The 19,850-nt window shown below is 46.5% G+C and overlaps 1 protein-coding gene across 1 annotated transcript in view; it reads right to left on the bottom strand.

Moving 5' to 3' along the window:
• LOC140201937 (bone morphogenetic protein 1-like) overlaps nucleotides 1-19,850 on the bottom strand; it is a 284,119-nt gene that overhangs the window by 50,803 nt on the left and 213,466 nt on the right. The gene's annotated exons all lie outside the window — the stretch shown is intronic.

Raw genomic sequence — 19,850 nt, 5'->3', positions numbered from 1 at the left:
AAATGTTATTCAGCCTAAAGAACCTAAAGAATGTCTTCACTAAAAGTGTGCGCACAAGAATCGAAGGAACACACTTTACACTAGAGTAACCTTTGCTTGAATGGTTTATTGCAAGCATTTTCAATCCATTTTACCACCATTATATTTTCACCATTTTGGGGATACTGGCTGCTCCTGGGTTAAAAACGGCCTTGTAATGGACACCTCCAAGTACAAGTGAGTTCTCATCGTCATCATTACGTGCATGTTGTATGATATGGACGATTATGGTCTTTGACCATGATTGTTCTTGGCAAATTTTTCTACAGCAGTGGTTTGCCATTGCCTTCTTCTGGGCAGTGTCTTTACAAAACTGCTCATACGACCATACACCACCAGCTCCCATGGCTTCACATGACCCTGATCAGGGTGAGGGGCTAAGCAGGAATTAACGAGCAGGTGTACAGGTGTACCTAATAAAGTGGCCACTGAGTGCATATTGCCAGAGGAATCCTCTCCTTTAAGGGCCTTCCCTTTAACGTGGACTTGGACAAGTGCAGAAAGTTACAGTGACCCGAGCACCGTTGCCACAAGTACCGTCGACAGAGCCAAGTGTTGGTGGGTATTATTCAACCTAAGAAAACAATACTCTGAGCCTGTGCATGCAATGGACCGGCGGAAGGAGACTGAATAAATTAAAACCAGTGGTGTAAGTGTTCTGAGTGTCGTTTCCATGGAGTTCTGCTCTCTCTGGAGGAGGTAGCAACGGCCAAATTTCTGACATCCGACAGAATCTGCCCAGCGTACTGAATGAGAAATCTGGATAACATCTGGGAAAACAGGCACAGCTGCCGGGATTCAGAATTCCGGACTCCAGTCCTGTGCACTGAGGAATATAACGTGGGGATTTAGCGCGGTATTGAGTAAGCAGAACCATACATAATAGATCAAAATCATGATTCTGTTTCGGGAATTTGTACTGTCACAGTTCGTGGCAGGAGTTCTGATATGTTTAATGGAGAGAGAAAAATGTACAAAATCTTCAATAGAAACAAAAAAATGTGAGAAATGTATCAAATATTTTTTTAATTGGTAAGTTTTCTCCTACCCAGATGGCTGAATCTTGTTGGGAGTGATACTGCAATGCGCGGGATGCACACTGCTTTAGGCACACAGCAAGAGTCACTGGGATCAGTGGGTGCAAAGGGTCTGGTAGAGTGGGCCTTTGGGTGGAGGTCAGCACTGAGGTGGGTCAAGGTTGGAAAGTTACGTCTAATTGATGTTGATTTATGTAAATTTATGTTCATCACGTCCGATGTGTACAATGCTGTTGCTGTTAAAATAAAGGATTGGTCAGTCCGTATTTGGAGACTTGCAGACAGTTTTGAGTTCCTTATCTAAGAAAAGGCGTGCTGGCAATGGAGAGGATCCAGAGGAGGTTCACGAGAATAATCCCAGGAATGAAAGGGTTAACATATGTGGAGCGTTTGATGGCTGTGGGCCTGTACTCACTGGAGTTTAGAAGAATGAGGAACGATCTCAATGAAACCTTTTGGATATTGAAAGGTCCAGACAGAGTTGAGATGCAGAGAGTTCAGAATAGGAGAACGCAAGTTGACAGCAGTCCTGCTGAAGGGTCTCGGCCTGAACATGAACAATAGATGCTGCCTGTCCTGCTGAGTTTCTCCAGCATCTTGTGTGTGAAGTTGATAGACTGGTTAAGAAGGCATATGGTGTGTTGGCCTTCATTAGTCAGGGGTTGAGTTTAAGAGTCATGAGGAAAAGTTGCAATTCTATAAAACCTTGGTGAGACCACACCTGGAATATTGTGATCAGTTCTGATCACCTCATTATAGGGTCAGCACAACATCGTGGGCTGAAGGGCCTGTACTGTGTTGTACTGTTCTATTTTCTATGTTTCATAACCCCCCCCCACAGTTCCATAAATTAATCTAGCAAATCTTCTCTGAACTTCAGTGACAGAGTTCCTTAAATAAGAAAAGTCATTAGTGTGTCTAGTATCTCAGATGTGACCTCACCAGTGGCCTATACAACTTCCTCCAAACCACCGAGTCCAATTCCCTAAGCAACAAATGGCAACAGTCTGTCAGCTTTCCTAATGATACACAGCACCTGCAAACTGTGAACCAAATCTCTTCCAAAACTCTCTGCATCTCAGAATGCTGTGGTTTCTTACTCCTCACATAGCAAACTTCCTTAACCTACTGAATATTCAAAGGCCCAGATAGTGTGAACATGCAGAGAATATTTCTAATAGTGGGGCAGTATAGCTCCATAAAACAAGGTCAGAACTTTTGCTACTTAGGAAGCTGGGTGACATCAGATGGCAGGTGTGACATGGACATCAAAAGTAGAATAGGGATGGCAAAAGACAGCTTTATGAGAATGAAGAGTATACTGACCAACACTAAACTAGGCATGACAACCCACCTCAGAGTACTGGAATGTTACGTTTATCCAGTTATGTTATATGGCTCAGAATGTTGGACAATATCTAGTAACATGAGGAAACGAATTGTAGCAGCAGAGATGTGGTTTTTAAGGAGGATGCAAAGGATATCATGGACAAAACGAATATCTAACGAGGATGTCATGAACAGAGCAAGCACAAAAAGAGAAATAATGTATGAGATCATGAAAATGCAACATAACTTCACTGGACATGTGATTAGGAAAGAGGAGTTAGAATGCATGGTAACTTTGGGAAAGATTGAAGGGAAGAAAGCAAGAGGAAGACAAAGACAAATGATGATGGAAACAGCAGCCAGAGAACTGGAAATGAATACCAATGAATTGATCCACTTGACCCGAAACAGGAGTGTGTGGGCCATGGCAGTCAAAGTTCAAACTGGGCGTGGCACCTGATGATGAAGATGATGATCGCTCCAGAGGGCACAGCCTCAGAATACAAGGACGTCCCTTTAGAGCAGAGATGAGGAAGAATTTCTTTAGCCAGAGGGTGGTGAATCTGTGGAGTTCATTGCCAGAGGTGGTTATGGAGGCCAAGTCACTGGGTATATTTAAGGTGGAGGTCGATAGGTTCTTGATTAGCAACGGGGTCTAATGTTACAGGGAGAAGGCAGGAGAATGGGTTTGTGAGAGAAAATAAGTGAGCCATGATCAAATAGCAGAACAGATTCGATGGGCTGAATGGCCTGATTCTAATCCTGTGTCTTATGGTTACAATTTTTGACTCCAAAAATGGGTAATTTCACATTGCAGAGAGCTGTGAAAGTAGACAGGTCTATCAAGAAACCCAGCCTCACCTCCAATGACCCTATGTACACCTCCTGCTCCCTCGTGAATGTAGCCAGCACAATGACCCCACTCAGCCTGGACATTCCCTCTTCCCCACCCTTCCATCAGGCAGAAATGGTTCTAATGTTTCAATTTAATGTCGGAGAATGTAGACAGTATACAACCTGAAATTCTTACTCTTCACAGACATCCACAAAAGAAGAAAACTCAAAGAATGAATGGCAGGAACATCAGAAGCTCAAAGCCCTCACTTCCTCCCCTCCCACGGACAACCACCAAACTCAAGGACATCTTCTATTTTGAGCTTAGAAGACTCTTGAACAGACCTGTTGTATGACAAAGAACTTCTGATCTCCCAATCTACCCCATTATGGTCTTTAACCTTTATTAGCTACCTGCACTGCATTTCCTCTCTAACCATTACACCATATTCTGCATTCTGTTAATGTTTTGTTTTTACCCTACGTTGATATACAGTATCCGCCATGATCGAATAGTAGATCAGACTCAATGGGCCGACAGGTCAAATTCTGCCCTTATGCATTATGGTCTTAGGGTTAATAGTTTTCATTCAAAAAAGGGCAAGTTCACCTTGTAGGAAGCTGTTATCACAGCCAGGTCTATCACGTCAACCAGCCTCAGTGCATTATACTGTATGTTTTGATATACACGTGATAAGTTTTGAATGCAAAGATCTGTCTGGATGGCGTCCAAACAAAGCTGCATCTCGGTAGGAGCGACAATAATATATTCTTCATCAATTATTCCACAAAACACTCATTGCCCTACTTGTCTATTGACCTAATCTATTCTTTGTATGCCTATGAATTACCCCCAACTATCAGGCTCCTGAATGAGTGGGGACAAATTCACTCACCCCATCAAGATTCAAAGATTAGAGATTCAAAGCATATTTATTATCAAAGAATGGATAAATTACTTACCTTGAAGTTTATAGGTAGTTACAAAGAAAGAAACTCAAATAATCCAGTCAAAAATAAATTTTTAAAAACTCTGCACAGAGAGAAAGGGTAAAACACACACATGGTGCAAACAATAGAAGCAAGCCAGCAACATCCCCAACCAGACTGAGTTCCAGATCCGTTCCTGGAGCAGTCGGTGTAGGCCCAAGCCAAGCCTTGGTCCCCAGTTTTCACACTAGCAGGGCAGAAACACACAGCAGACAGATCAGTTCATAGCCTCAGTGTCACAGAGAAAGGAATGAACATTCGCGAGCTAAATCAGCCCAACCCTCATCTTCGAACCCAACACTCGGGCTTCCAAACTATCTGCACCAATGTTTAAATTGTTCAATCAGTGAGTAGTGCCACGCCTGAGCCACCAAACCTGAAGCCCCTCTTGATCTCACCAATTGGCTCGGTGCTTGGAGAGATTGACCTCACACCCAGGCTAGGTGCACGGACATCAAAACTCTTCCGCGTTGACTCTTCCCCAAAATGCTCACTCCATCTCTAGCAGTGATACCAACAACTCCAGCAGCCCAAACACGTTGTGCCTCACAATGCCCCAGCACAGCTCATCCCTCTGACCAGCCTTCACTGTCTTCAGCAATCGTTCACCACAATTTGCTTCATGAAAGTAATGTTTCTAGTCGAATTTCTTGCGTTACGATTTACCAGTAAGCTGTCACACATCTTCGTTAGTGCCGTCGTAAACCGGAATTCAAGGCATTACTGAATTGTTCCTACAACCTATGTACTCTCTTTCAAGGACTCTTCATCTCATTTTCATGATATTTATTGCTTATTTATTTTTATTTTTTATTTATTTCTTTCATATTTGCACAGTTTGTCGTCTTTTGCACATGGATTGTTTGTCCATCCTGTTGGGGACGATCTTTCATTGATTCCATTATGGTTCTTGGATTTATTGAGTATGCCCACAAGAAAACAAACCTCAGGTGACATAAATGTACTTCAATAATAAATTTACTTTGAACTTATGTCCTCTACAAAGTTGAGCTACCTACCTATCCAGTGTCACCAGCAAACCATATCTTTATTAGAGTCACCTACACAAGTCAAAGGCCCAGCGCTGATCCATATGGGTGGGTTGAATTTTACCCAAAATGTCAACTGTCCACTTTCCTCCATAGATGCTGACTGACCTCCTGGTTCCTCCAGGATCTTGTAGGCTCAGTTATGGATTCAGCACCTGCAGTCTCTGGTGTTTCCATCATGCAGAATGCTGCTCTTTTTTTTTGTATTTATATTTACTTACTTAGAGATTCAGTGTGGTAACAGGCTCCTCTGGCCCAACGGCCGTGTGCTGCCCAGTTATACCCATGATCCTATTAACCTACTAATTCATGCGTCTTTGGAACGTAGGGCACTTGGAGGGAACCCGCGCGGTCACAGGGAGCACATACAAACCGTTTATACTCAGCATTGGGACTTGGACCAGGGTTGCTGGCACTGTAACACCACTGTGTCACAACTTTGTTCATCGGCAGCTTATTACAATAAATACTGAGACACTAAGCCACTCTGTCATTCATTGGCAACACTGAATTCTTGGTGATATTTTGACTTTCTTACAGAGAAGTGGATTTAAAAATCCCAAGCTCACTTCATATTGGCCCCTTTACCAGAGGTCAGAAGAGATTTTCATCTCAGGTGCGAAATGAGATGGGGTATTTGCATATGATATGAAAACGAAGATGGCTGGGAATACTCTGCAGGTCAGGCTGCATCTGCGGTGATAGAAAAAGACCTAATTTTTCAGGGCAATGACCTTTCCTCAGAACTGTGTCTGGATTTGAGCACAACACCTTCCCGTTACGACCGAACTTCAACCAGAACCTGCCTTACAGTGGGTAGTTAAAACCGCCTAACGCACCAGCAGCACCATCAAGGACATATCAAAGTAAATTCAAGATTCAAAGTACTTTGGCACTCGGGGGGGGGGGGGGTGGTCGTGGTCGACAGCCCGCCCCAGAATTCCTAATGACTAGTGCCGTTTATTGTTCTTCTGTTAAAATGCTTTCCTGGAATTATGGTGTGGATTTTAAAGTTCATTTATTATAGTCATAGTCATACTTTATTGATCCCGGGGGAAATTGGTTTTCGTTACAGTTGCACCATAAATAATAAATAGTAATAGAACCATAAATAGTTAAATAGTAATATGTAAATTATGCCAGTAAATTATGAAATAAATCCAGGACCAGCCTATCGGCTCAGGGTGTCTGACCCTCCAAGGGAGGAGTTGTAAAGTTTGATGGCCACAGGCAGGAATGACTTCCTATGATGCTCTGTGCTACATCTCGATGGAATGAGTCTCTGGCTGAATGTACTCCTGTGCCCACCCAGCACATTATGTAGTGGATGGGAGACATTGACCAAGATAGCATGCAACTTGGACAGCATCCTCTTTTCAGACACCACCGTGAGAGAGTCCAGTTCCATCCCCACAGCATCACCGGCCTTACGAATTTATTGTTACATTTCAGCTTGGGTTATACGGTTATTCGCATGTGTGCTTGAGGGTCACCCTGACTGTAACCGGGGTGTGTGATAATCACCTCCCTGTCTGGTATGTGACAGTGGGCTCTCTCTCTGGTCTGCTTTTGGGCTTTTTTGTAATAAAAACGGCTGTTGAATTAAATGAGCTTTTGTCATCTGTCATCGTGGACCGATGTTCGCCATATTGGTGTCAGGAGTGGGATGCGAAATTGACGGCGAGATGGAAGAGCTACGATATCAGACAGAGCACCCTAAGACCCAGGGAATAAGTCGAGGGACTGAGCAGTACGCTTCCTCCACACTCCTGGGCTGGGCTCAAGAAGGCAGGACCAGGCAACCATGCATTGTACCTTCCCAGGGAACCGTGATTGGGCGAGCGCACCCAGGCTCCCCAACCCGGGGGACACGGCGGAGCGCATCACCCACCTCCCTCGTGGCCCGCACCAGGGAAAGCCCAGGTGCTGCAGCCATGGCCGGCTCCACCGACACAGCCAGAGCAAGGGGAAGACCAACAGGCCTCAGCGATTCATGCCACAACGTCCACTCTGTAGCTCCCCAAACGGTACCAGCCACTTGGAGCCATACCTGGCACAAGTCAAACTTGCCGCATGGCACGACGGGTGGAGCCCCACCGAGACAGCGGTGCACCTTGCTCTGGCGCTGGAGGGGGAAGCCCTGTGGGTCCTCCTCGACCTAACACTGGATGAGCAGCATGACTACAGCGCCCTCGTAGCAGCAATGGAGTGGCGTTTCGAGCAGAGGCTGTTGACGGAAGCGATGAGGGAAGAACTGGGCAGCAGACGGTGCCGTGTGGGAGGAAGTCCGGGGGCATTCGCAGCAGATCTCCACCACGTGCTCGGCATGGCTACACCCAGTTCCTTCCCGCAGCCCAGGGAGAGCTTGCCCTCCACTCCCTCGTAAAGGCGCTGACACCAGAGCACCTTCCGCAGCATGTTCGCCTGACATCACCATTGTCGCTAGACGAAGCGCTGGCTGAGTCGCAGAGGGCAGAAGAAATTTTAGTCCCCAAGGCTGGCCCCACCACGTGCCTCGGAGCAATCTCTGCTACTGGTGGGGCAAGGCAGGCCAAGTGGTCTGGGACTGCCCCACACCAACACCACACCACAGCCCAGCACAGCCATCGGGGAATGCCCAGCGGGCAACACCGCCGGAGACCTCCAGCAGAATCCCTCTGTTGTCGCCCCTCCGGGTGGGCTGCTTGGGGTGCAGAACGAGGCTTATACGCGGACCGCGTGGTGGAGGGCATCAGATGCCGTGCGTTGTGGACACGGAGTCAACCATCACTATCGTCCATCCTGGTGTCTTCCCCAACATGGGCCAGCCATCCCCGCCTGGGTGGACAACGACAGCGGCCCAGATGGCTACGGTCACCGGCGACGATGAGAGGGAGGAGAAGGCTGCGCATCGCAGTGGGGAAAAGCACAGTGGAGCACAAGGTGTGGCTCACTGACACCTGGGAGTCCCATGTTCTTGGGCTGCGCTTGCTGTCCCGTGTGGATGTTCCAGGGGCAACACTCTACCTCAGCGCTGAAGCTGTTGGCTCTCCGGCAGGGCAGCTCCAGGAAGAGGGGCCAGGCGACCACAGCAACAACCACCACCCGTCTCATAGCGGCCCGCCGCAGTGCAGCGCAGCCTGCAGAGGCCCAACACAACCCAGCGGAACCAGGGGCAAGCGGCCGTGGTGGCACATCAGGTGGCAACTGGCGGCAAGGTAGATCTCCCCACCATTGACCAGCAGGTGAGTGATCCCGTACCTCTTCACTATTGACCAGCCGGTGAGTGATCCCGTGCCTCTCCACCACTGACCAGCCGGTGAGTGATCCCGTACCTCTTCACTATTAACCAGCCAGTGAGTGATCCTGTACCTCTTCACTATTGACCAGCCGGTGACTGATCCCGTACCTCTTCACTATTGACCAGCCGGTGACTGATCCCGTACCTCTTCACTATTGACCAGCCGGTGAGTGATCCCGTACCTCTTCACTATTGACCAGCCGGTGACTGATCCCGTACCTCTTCACTATTGACCAGCCGGTGAGTGATCCCGTACCTCTTCACTATTGACCAGCCGGTGAGTGATCCCGTACCTCTCCACCATTGACCAGCAGGTGAGGGCAATTCTGTGCCTCTCCACCATTGACCAGGAGGTGAGCGATCCCGTGCTGGCCCGGGTGAGTGAATGGCTGAGCGTGGGACAGCGGCCGGACTGGGCAGAGGTTTCCTCCCTCAATACAGAGACTGGAGCCCTATACTTACCGTGGGGAATGGTGGAGCCGCACGACAGGTTGCTGTTCCGGCAGTGGCAGTTTTCCGACAGCGACAGACATCTCCTGAAACTGCTGGTCCCCTGGGGGCTCCACGCCATGGTGCAGTGGTCGGTGCACAGGCTGGTGGGGACTGGCCATTTCAAGGTTGCAAAGCCTTTGGGAAAACTGCGCAATCGCTCTACGGGCCTGTGTACAGGCTGGGCGTGGAGCTGCTCGTGCACTGCTGTGACGCTTGCACGTCCCAAAAGGGGCTGGGCCGTCTGGCTAGGGTGCCAATATAGCGTAACATGGAGGGGGCCCCAGTATGGGTCTGCTGCCCCTCTAGGGAGAAGAGACTATCCCCCAAACTGGGAAGCCACTGGAAGGGGCCAGGAGAGGTGTTCGACTGCACCTCTGATGTGGTACATCAGGTGTGGTTGCCTGAGCAGTGAAAGGCTGCACCGGGCCCTTGGCTACCACAGACCCAGAGAGGCTGAAGGAAGAAGGTGGCACTCCGGGGGCCCTGTCTCTTGCCTCACCAAACAGTGCCTCCCCTGGGTGGGTTCCAGAAGCCCCACAGTCCACCAAGTGGCAGCGTTGACCACCACCAGCAAGTTTGGACTTTGTGGTGGACACTGGGGTTGCCGGGATGGGCTGACGACTCAGGCGGGGGCAGTGTGGCTCTCTGGGAAGGGTGTGGTGAGGGGGCATGGTGACAGCCTGCCCCAGCATTCCTAATGACCAGTACTATTTATTTTTCTTATGTTCAAATGCTTTCCTGGGTTTAGGCTGTGGATGTTCATTTACTGTTACATTTCAGTTTGGTTTATGCAGTTATTCAAAATGTGTGTTTGTGGGTCACCCTGCCTGTAACCGGTGTAATAATCACCTGCCTGTCTGCATGTGACTGAGTGAGATCTTTCCCTGAGCGATAGCCCCCCGTCTGTAGCACCTGCTTAGCCCCCAATCAGGGTCACGTGAAGCCATGGGAGCAGGTGGTGGATGGTCGTACGAGCAGCCAGTGCAGGTCACAAGTCCTGGTTATGTGACCACTGACACCAGGCAGACAATCTCTGAAGAGTATTGATAATGGCTAGGGTCACTCATCTTATAAAGACACTGGCCAGAAGAAGGCAAGAGCAAACCACGCCAGTAGAAAAATTTGCCAAGAACAATCATGGTCATGGAAAGACCATAATCATCCACATCATACGACATGGCACATAACCAAAAATAATGACGTACAGAGGTTACCTTGAGAGTGAAAAAAAACAAATCTGAGTGAAGTTAGAGATAGAATCGGATGCTCAAAAGCTATGGCAGGGTTTGCAGGACATTACTTCGGACAAAGCACAACCTGATGTCGTCAATGACTAAAACGCTTCCCTCCCTGATGAGCTGTATGCCTTTTATGTGCACTCTGAATGGGAGAATAAAGCTATACCTGTTGGAATCCCGGCAGCATCCGGTGACCCTGCGAGGCCAACGTCAGAACATCTTTTAAGAGTGTGAACCCTTGCACATCTCCCATTTTTGCAATACTTATTTATCTTTTTACATTTCTTATTGTAACTTAGAGTAATTTTTTTTATGCATTGCACTGTACCACTGCCACAAAACAACAAATTTCACAACATATATCAGTGATAATAAGCAACACACTGATGCAAGATGCTGCCTGGCCTGCTGCGTTCACCAGCAACTTTGATGTGTGTTGCTTGAATTTCCAGCATCTGCAGAATTCCTGTTGTTTCAGTGATAATAAACCGGATTCTGATTCCCACAGATAAGATCTTGTAAAACCAGAGGACAAAGTGCACGTTGTGCTGCTGAACGATTTGCACTTACATTGACCATGGACACCACTTAATTTGGACAATCAGCTGCTGTCTGAACTCATTTGGAGCAACGTGCATCTAACTGGGAGGAAGAGTTTTGGAACCTGCCCTTTGTTCATGCCCCTTGGCACATGGCTCACCCTGTAACTTTGTGCAGAAGTTATGAACCTAATGAAGAGTAATTTTGCAAGGTGGGCGGGGGGGGATTTGTTGCTCATTAACCTCTCACTAAACAAACAATCCCAAAAAGAAAACTAGGTCAATGTCAACCACAGCTGCCAGGGGACATATGTTGCCGACTTGGCTGAATGGGATAAGGTAATGAAAAACATATTGGGAATACAAAACAAGGCTTCCAGTCAGTGACCCTGACCCTCACAGGGTCTTGTTACAGAGTGGCAGGAAGCACATGTAGCATACGTGCACACACACAAAATGCTGGAGGAACTCAGCAGCTCAGGCAGCATCTATAAAAATGAGAGAACAGTCAATGTTTTGAGCCGAGGCCCTTCATCAGGACTGGAAAGGAAGGGGGAAGATGCCAGAATAGGAAGAGGGTAAGGAGGGAAGAGGCTAGCTGGAAGGTGACAGGTGAAGCCGGGTGGTTAGGAAAGGTAAAGGGCTAGAGAGAAAGGAATCTGATGGGAGAGGTGAGTGGACCACAGGAGAAAAGAAAGGAGGAGAGGAGCCCAGGGGAAGTGATAGGCATGGGAGAAGAGGTAAAAAGCCAGAGTGGGGAATAGAGGAAGAGGGAGTAGGAGGAAAATAGGTTTATATCCATCAGCATACGTGTTGCAAGATATAAACCTTTGGACTCACTTTCAAGGACTCTTCAACTCACATTCTAAGTATTATTTATTTATTTTGTGGGGAGATTGTACTTGTCCAACATCCAAGACTCCCACCACCCAGGCCATGCTCTCTTCTCGCTGCTGCTGTTGGGAAGGAGGAACAGGAGATCAATGCTCCCTCTATTTTTTTTTTACAGCTGTGCCCACCAACTATTGCTCTGTGCAGGATATTTTTACACGGCCATAAAACTATGCGGCACTTTAAATGTGTTTTTTTTTGTAATGTGCACACAATGAATATTCAGAATGAAAATTGGAAAATTACATACTTCTGAGTTTTATTTATTAATTGAAGGGTGTAATGAACTCAGTAAAACAAAAGAAAATCCTTCCCATTTCCTGAACTTTTTCTCATTAGACTTTATTCCCATTGCGTGGCAACGAAGGCTATGTGCATGGAAGCACTTAAGTTACTGCGCGGCCGTGCACCTGCACAGCTGAGTAGGATGCATTTTTCCCATTTTCACGCAAGGGTGCAGGGTAGATTTACCAGGACGCTGCCTGGATTAGAACATGTCTTATAAGGATAGGCTAGGTGAGTGAGGGCTTTTCCCTTTCGAGCAAAGGAGGATGAGAGGTGACTTGATAGAGGTGTACAAGGTCATAAGAGGCATAGATAGAGTGAATAGTCAGACCTTTATTCCCAAGGAAGAAATGGCTAATACTAGAGGGGCATAATTTTAAGGCGATCAGAGAAAGTACAGGGGGATGTCAGAGACAGATTTTTACACAGGGAGTGGTGGATGCATGGAACACCCTGGTGAAGGCAGATACATTAGGGACATTTAAGAGACTCTTCAACAGGCACATGGATAATAGAAAAATGGAGCGTGATGTAGGAGGGACGGGTTAGACTGATCTTAGAGTAATCTAAAAGTTTGGCATAGCTTGATGGGCTGAATAGCCTGTACTCTTCTTCGGTCTGCTTCCACCTTCCTTTGCAGCCAAGGTGTCACAGCAATTCAATGTCTTTATTTTTTAAAAATCACATGTACTCTACAAACACAGGAGATTCTGTTCTGAGCATCACACACAATACACTGGAGGAACTCAGCAAGTCAGGCAGCTCCTGTGGAGCGGAGTCCTGGTGAAGGGTCTTGGCCCAAAACATTGCCTGTTTATTCCTCTCCAGAGATGCTGCCTGACCTGCTGAGTTCCTCCAGCATTCTGGGAGTGTAGCTCTGGATGTTCAGCAACTGCAGAATGTCTTGTTACACCTATTAGTAAAATCAGTTACACACACTGTAGCGTCGCAGTACGTGTAATGCTTTACAGAGCCAGTGATCGAGGTGAAATTGCGCCGCGGTCTGTAAGGAGTTTGTCCATTCTCCCCATGACCGCGTGCTCCAGATGTCTCCCAAATTCCAAAGGTGTACAGGTGAAGTTTAGTGAGTTGTGGGCTTGCTATGTTGGACGCCAGAAGCGTGGTGTCATTTGTGGGGGGAAAGCAGACACACTCCTTAGGGAAAACAACGGGAATCGAACCGTCATCACTGGCACTGTATAAGGTTACACTACCCACTGTGTTACAATGCCACCCTGCACCAGTTGTGTTTTCTGTGATTAATATAGTCATCAGGCGTTGCTAACACAGAAACTGTGAAGAGCTGAAACACGAAGAACTTGGAACAGTCTCTTCCTGGCTGCTTATCATCAGCTCTTTAATTTGCAACGTTGATTTGTTACAAAGTATACTGGACGGCAATCAATGCACAAGCTCACTTAATTCCAACCGCATGTCGCTCAGTGTGCCTTATACAAAGAAAACCCAGTCCGCAGAATTTCTGATGCTTTCATTTTACAGATAAGCCAATGGTTCCAATGACAGGGTGATACACTTGCAGTACTCCAGATCCCACCAATTCTGAATCAGGTTTATTATAAGCACATGAAAATCTGCAGATACTGGAAATCCAGAGCAACACACACAAAATGCTGGAGGAACTTAGCAGCTCAAACAACATCTATGGAAAAGAGTGAACAGTCGACATTTTGGGCCAAGACCCTTCATCAGGCTTGTTATCACTGACTCGTCCTGAATTGAGGTGGTAGTGGTACAGTGGTACATTGCAATACATAAGGTGCTACAAACGCTAATAGGAAAATATCAGACCATAAGACCATAAGATAAAGCAGCCGAATTAGGCCATTCAGCCCATCAATTCTGCTTCGGCATTCTATCATGGCTGATTTATTATCCCTCTCAACCCCATTCTCCTGCCTTCTCCCTGTAACTCTTGACACCCTGACTAATCAAGAATCTATCATCGTCCACTTTAAATATACCCAATGATTTGGCCTCCACAGATTCACCACTCTCTGACGAAAGAAATTCCTCCTCATCTCCGTTCTAAGTGTTGGGCACGTGGCCAAGTAGTTAAGGCGTTCGTCTAGTGATCTCAAGGTCGCTAGTTTGAGCCTCAGCTGTGGCAGCGTGTTTGTGTCCTTGAGCAAGGCACTTAATCACACATTGCTCTAGTGTCTGTGTGAGGAGTGGCGCCCCACACAGACTTCCAATCTGCGCCTTGTAAGGCATGAAAATGCCTGACGCAGGCCTCTCATGGTCTGAGTCGACGTTCCCACCCCCCTCCCCTCCGTTCTAAATGAACGCCCCTTTATTTTGAAGCTGTGCCCTCTGGTCCCAGACTCCCCTCCGCCACCCTCCCGTGACAGGAAACATTCTCTCCACATCTACTCTGTCTAGGTCATTCAATATTCGATAGGTTTCAACTAGATTCCCCCCCATTTTCTAAATTCCAGCCAGTACAGACCAAGAGCCATCAAAAGCTCCTCATACATTAACCACTGTATGGACAATTCAGAAATCTGAAGGCAGAGGGGAAGAGGCTGTTCCTAAGATGTTGAATGCGTGTCATCAGGAAAGAGAAATCCTATTGATGCTCAGCACTGCAGCCTCAGAGCAGATATTTCGGCCATACTGGGGTTCCTTGCAGAGGCTGCCTCAGGTAAGAAACAAGCTCTCTTTTGACAGACATCCTTAATGGGAATTTGTCCACAATCTGGAAAATATTTAATATGATAACCGATAATACGGATGCCAGGTGTAGATACATCTCTACCAAAGGAGGTGAAAGGCACTCCTTCCCTCCGCTGACCAGCAGGCCACCCTTGTTAGCCCCCCCCCCCCCCCCCCGCCCAGATCAGGGCCACGTGAAGCCACGGGAGCAGGTGGTGAATGGTCGTACAAGCAACTAGTCCATATCACAAGTCCTGGTTATGTGAACACTGACACCAGGCAGTTGCTGAAGAGTATTGATAATGGCTGGGGTCATCCATTTTGCAAAGACACTGCCCAGAAGAAGGCAATGGCAAACCACTTCTGAAGAAAAAATTTTGCCAAAAACAACCATAGTCATGGAAAGACCATGATCACCCACGTCATACAACATGGTATGTAGTGACGACAAGGAATACTATGGGAACTCATTTCAATATGGAGGTGTCCGTAAGTCGGCCATTTTAACCCAGGAGCAGCCAGTATCCTGATTCCTGATTCTGCTCCTGGCTAATGGTCTTAAAAGAGCAAAAGTAATGAGTTAGTGTTGATGGATTCATGCACCATTCAGAATTCTGATGACAAAGAGGAAGAAGCTCTTCCTAAATCATTGAGTGTATGTTTTCAGGCTCCCGCACTTCCTCTCTGATGATAGTAAGGAGAAGTGGGCATGTCCTGGATGGCGGGGAGAACAGTGCCCATGGTGGAGTGGCATACAACTTAAGCTGATGGATTCATGCTGCCAAATATACATGATGGATGTTTGTAGCCTGCTCATTGAGAACCTCTGTGAGACAATCAATTGCCTCCTGAGAGTGCACTGAGAGACACCCACTACCACTGCTTCCTCTAAGATGCACGGGTGCATGGCAGTGCAGTCACTCTAATGCTCTCAAACACATAGTCTTTGTTGCCACGTGGCTGGAGCTTTCTTTTATATATGTTGATATGTTTGAAATTATGTTAATATAGTTTTGAAATCTATGCTAATATAATTGAATTACCCTGTAATTATATTTTAATTACCATAATCTATAAATTTTCTATACGATAAACATACCACAATCTTCATTTTGAAACATTTTAGAACTTCGATGTATTTACATTGTGAGTGTTTCATGTTATAACACTATGAGAAATTGTAACAATAAACACAGAATGGAAGTTGGTAGCTCATTGTTAATAAACGGTTGGCTTACTGAATACCAACGCATATTTCGAAAAAAACCTTTTAAGTGCTGCTCAGTTTTTAGGTTGTGTAAAAATTTCCAGCTCAGAGCAATGGTTGGCCCGCATAACTGCAAAAATAGTCAGAGGGTTCATTGCCTGCCACTAATACCTCATAGGACACTGAACATTCCAATGCAGCACAGGCTCTTCAGTCCACGGAACTATGCTGGCCTTTTAACCCTTCTCTCCTACATAGCCCCACATTTTTCTATCATTCATGAGCCTGCTTAAGATCTTCTTAAATGCCCCTAATGTGTTTGTCTCTACGACCACCCCTGGTGGGGCATTCCAATGCACCCACCACTCTCTGTGCAAACTCCTACCTCTGACACCCCCCTACACTTTCCTCCAATCACGTTGAAATTATGCCCCTGGTATCAGCCACTTCCCCTTGCCTGTTCTCACCTATCAGCTGCCAGCTTGTTTTACTCCCTATCCTCCACCATCTTATTCTGGCTTCTGCCCCCTTCTCTTCCAAACCTGATGAAGGAACTTGGCCCAAAACATCAACTGTTCTTTCCCCTCCACAGATGCTACCTGACCTGCTGAGTTCCTCCTGCATTTTGTGTGTGTGTTGCTCTGGATTTCTTGTATCTACAGAATCCCTTGTTTTAGGAGAACTTATTTGATCTGTGGCTGAGAACTGAAGCAGAGAAGATAGAACGTGCCTCATCAGGAGATCAAAGTATCGTCAGATTTAGAACACATATTGAAAAAGGTCTGGAATAACTATGGGCAAAAGAAATACTTCAAAGATAACGTCAACATCAGCCTGAAGAAATTTGACATTACACCTACACTCAGTACTTGCTTTATTAGGAACCTCCTGTAGCTAATAAAGTGGCCACTGAGTGTGTGTTCATGGTCTTCTGCTCCTGCAGCCCATCCATTTCAACGTTCAACATGTTGTGCATTCAGAGATGCTCCTCTGCACACCACTGTTATAATGTGTGGTTATCTGAGTTACTGTCACCTTCCTGTCAGCTTGGACCAGTCTGCCTATTCTCCTCTGACCTCTCTCATTAACGAGGCATTTTCAGTTGTTGGTTTATTAGTATCAATAATAATAACTAATTCCAACGCTCACTACAGTTTAGCAACATTCTGACCACCTCAATCACTTTGCACTAAAATGGTCTTTTGTATTCATTTTTTTGAGATAAAGCACAGACCTCCCTGGACCTTCAAGCCACGCTGCCCAGCAATTCCTGATTTAACCCGAGCCTAATCACGGGGCAATTTACAATGTCCAATTAATCTATCAACCAATGCATCTTGGGACTGTGGAGGAAATCGGAGCACTCAGGGGAAACCCATGCAGCCACAGGGAGAACATACAAACTCGTTACATGCAGCAGCAGGAATTGAACCTGGGTTCATCATACTGTAAAGTGTTAAGCTAATCACTTCTTGTGAAATCTGCCTATATTGACCCTCTGCACCTGTGATGCTGCTGCAAGTAAGATTTTCATTGCACCTGTGCACACATGGACTTGTGCACAGGACGATAACCTCGACTTTGACTTTATTAATGGTGGCTGATAAGAACAATTTGTTGTTCCAAGATAATATGTACCCTGTAAACAAAAGACCATCGTAAAACCAGTAGCAAGAAGATAAAATCATGTACGTTGACTTCACAAGATGTACTGCAATGTCCTGATCATTTGTTTACCTTTTTGAGTGAATTACATCTTTCATTTTAATGTATCCAATGGTGAGGGAGTCCAGGATCGGAGGGCACAGCCTCAGAATACAAGGACATTCTTTTAGAACAGAGGTGAGGGGGTATTTCTTTAGCCAGGGGGTGGTAAATCTGTGGAATTCATTGCCATGGATCACTGGGGTGGCCATGTCATTGGGTATATCTGAAGCTGTGGTTGATAGGTTCTTGATTAGTAAAGGCATCAAAGGTTATGGGAAGAAGGCAGGAGGATGGATTTGAGATGGATAATAAATCAGCAGACTCGATGGGCTGAATGGTTTATGATCTTAGCATAACTTCTGTGTCACAACCCAGTGGTACAATCCCAGATCGGGCTCACTGACAAGCACAATGCCCTGCATCAGACCTGATCAAACAGCGGAGCAGACTCAATGGGCCGAGTGGCCTAATTCTGTTCCTATGCCTCGTGGTCTTATGCTCAGTGTGGTGGGGGGAAGTGGGTGGTTCACACAGCCAACCACCTTCCTGTGGGGTTCCTGCTGGTGTGAGCGAAGTTCGAGACAGAGTAGAATGTGATCCACTTTAAATGAATCTTTGTGTCAGATTTTCTTCCATACTAAGGAATAGGCAGTGAAATGTGGGGAGGAAGAGCCAGCACTTGTGGCATCCTGTGGCTTCAGTGGAGGACGGCCAACAAACATGATTAATAGCAGGTGAAGGGAATGAAAATAGTTTATATTTCTCTTTAAATCTTCCAGTGTTTGGCACCACAAGCGTTGTACAGGATGTCAGCATACCAGAGCTGTGATCATTCTTTTCAGCCTGTTAGCTGATGTGTGATTTACTGCGGCAGTGAAGGCTTCGGCTAGTTTAGTACCTCGGTGAGAGGGGTTTGTGTTACTGATGCTTTGCAGAAAGCTGTTGTGAAAATGCTAAAAGCAGTGCAGCCCACTGGCTCATCTTCCATCTCAGCCTTCGAAAGCAGTCGTCTATACCAGCCAACACTCAGCTCCTGCTGAAGATGCTGGCTCTTCAGCGGGGCTCCACTGAAAGCAATGAGTCTCACTCGCATTTATTCCAGCCTTGCAGGCGATTCATTTGTTCGAAGTTCAAAGTAAATTTACTATCATTATCATTATGTGCCGTATTGTATGACATGGGTGATCATGGTCTTATGACCATGATTGTTCTTGGCAAATTTTTCCACAGAAGTGGTTTGCCATTGCCTTCTCTGGGCATAAACAAGAGAAAATCTGCAGATGCTGGAAATCCGAGCAACACACACAAAATGCTGGAGGAACTCAGCGGACCAGGCAGCGTTTATGGAAAAATGTACAGTCAACGTTTCAGCCCAAAACCCGGGCAGAGTCTTTACAAGACGGGTGACCCCAGCCATTATCAATACTCTTCAGAGATTGTCTGCCTGGCGTCATTGGTCGCATAACCGGGACTGGTGATATACACCTGCTGCTCACACACGTCCACCACCTGCTCCCGTGACTTCACATGACACTGATCGGGGGCTAAGCAGGTGCTACACCTTGCCCAAGGGCTACGCAGGCTAGCGGAGGGAAGAAGTGCCTTACACCTCTTTTGGTATGGACATATCTCCACTCCACCATCCAAAATTTATTATCAAAGTATGTGAATGTCACCATGTACTTCCCTGAGATTCATTTTCTTGTGGGCCTTCACAGACAATACAAAGAAATACAACAGAGTCAACGAAACACTACACAGAAAGATGATAAAAGCAACCAATGGGTAAAAGAAGACATAATGTAGCAAATACAAAAAGAACAACAATAATACTAATAGTAAATGGTAAATTAATAAATAATACTGTGAACGTGAGTTGTAGAAAGTGAAGTTATGGATTCAGGTCCATGTTGAGTTGAGTAAAGTTAGCCACACTGGTTCTGGAGCCTAATGGTTGTAGGGCAGGGGTTCCCAAACCTGAGGGTGAGGACCTAAAGCTCCTGTACCTCCTTCCAACGGGCAGCAGTGGACAACAGCATGGCCTGGATGGTGGGGGTCCTACTTTCTTGCAGCAGTGCCTCTTTTAGATGTGGGAAGGGCTTTTCCTGTGATGGAGTGGGTGTAGCCACCATTTTTGACCCAGTAAGTCTGCACTAGGTTTTATAGAGTATCAGTGGCTGGTATTTTCAGCATGCTTTTCACCCTTTTCAATGATTCATCTTCACAAACTGTTGTCCAGTTCTTCTTTAAAGGACTCTGC

This window comes from Mobula birostris, chromosome 8 (genome assembly GCF_030028105.1).
Source record: "Mobula birostris isolate sMobBir1 chromosome 8, sMobBir1.hap1, whole genome shotgun sequence".
Taxonomy (NCBI): domain Eukaryota; kingdom Metazoa; phylum Chordata; class Chondrichthyes; order Myliobatiformes; family Myliobatidae; genus Mobula; species Mobula birostris.
The sequence above is the reverse complement of the archived record's forward strand: the minus strand, read 5'-3'. Positions and strand labels throughout refer to the sequence as shown.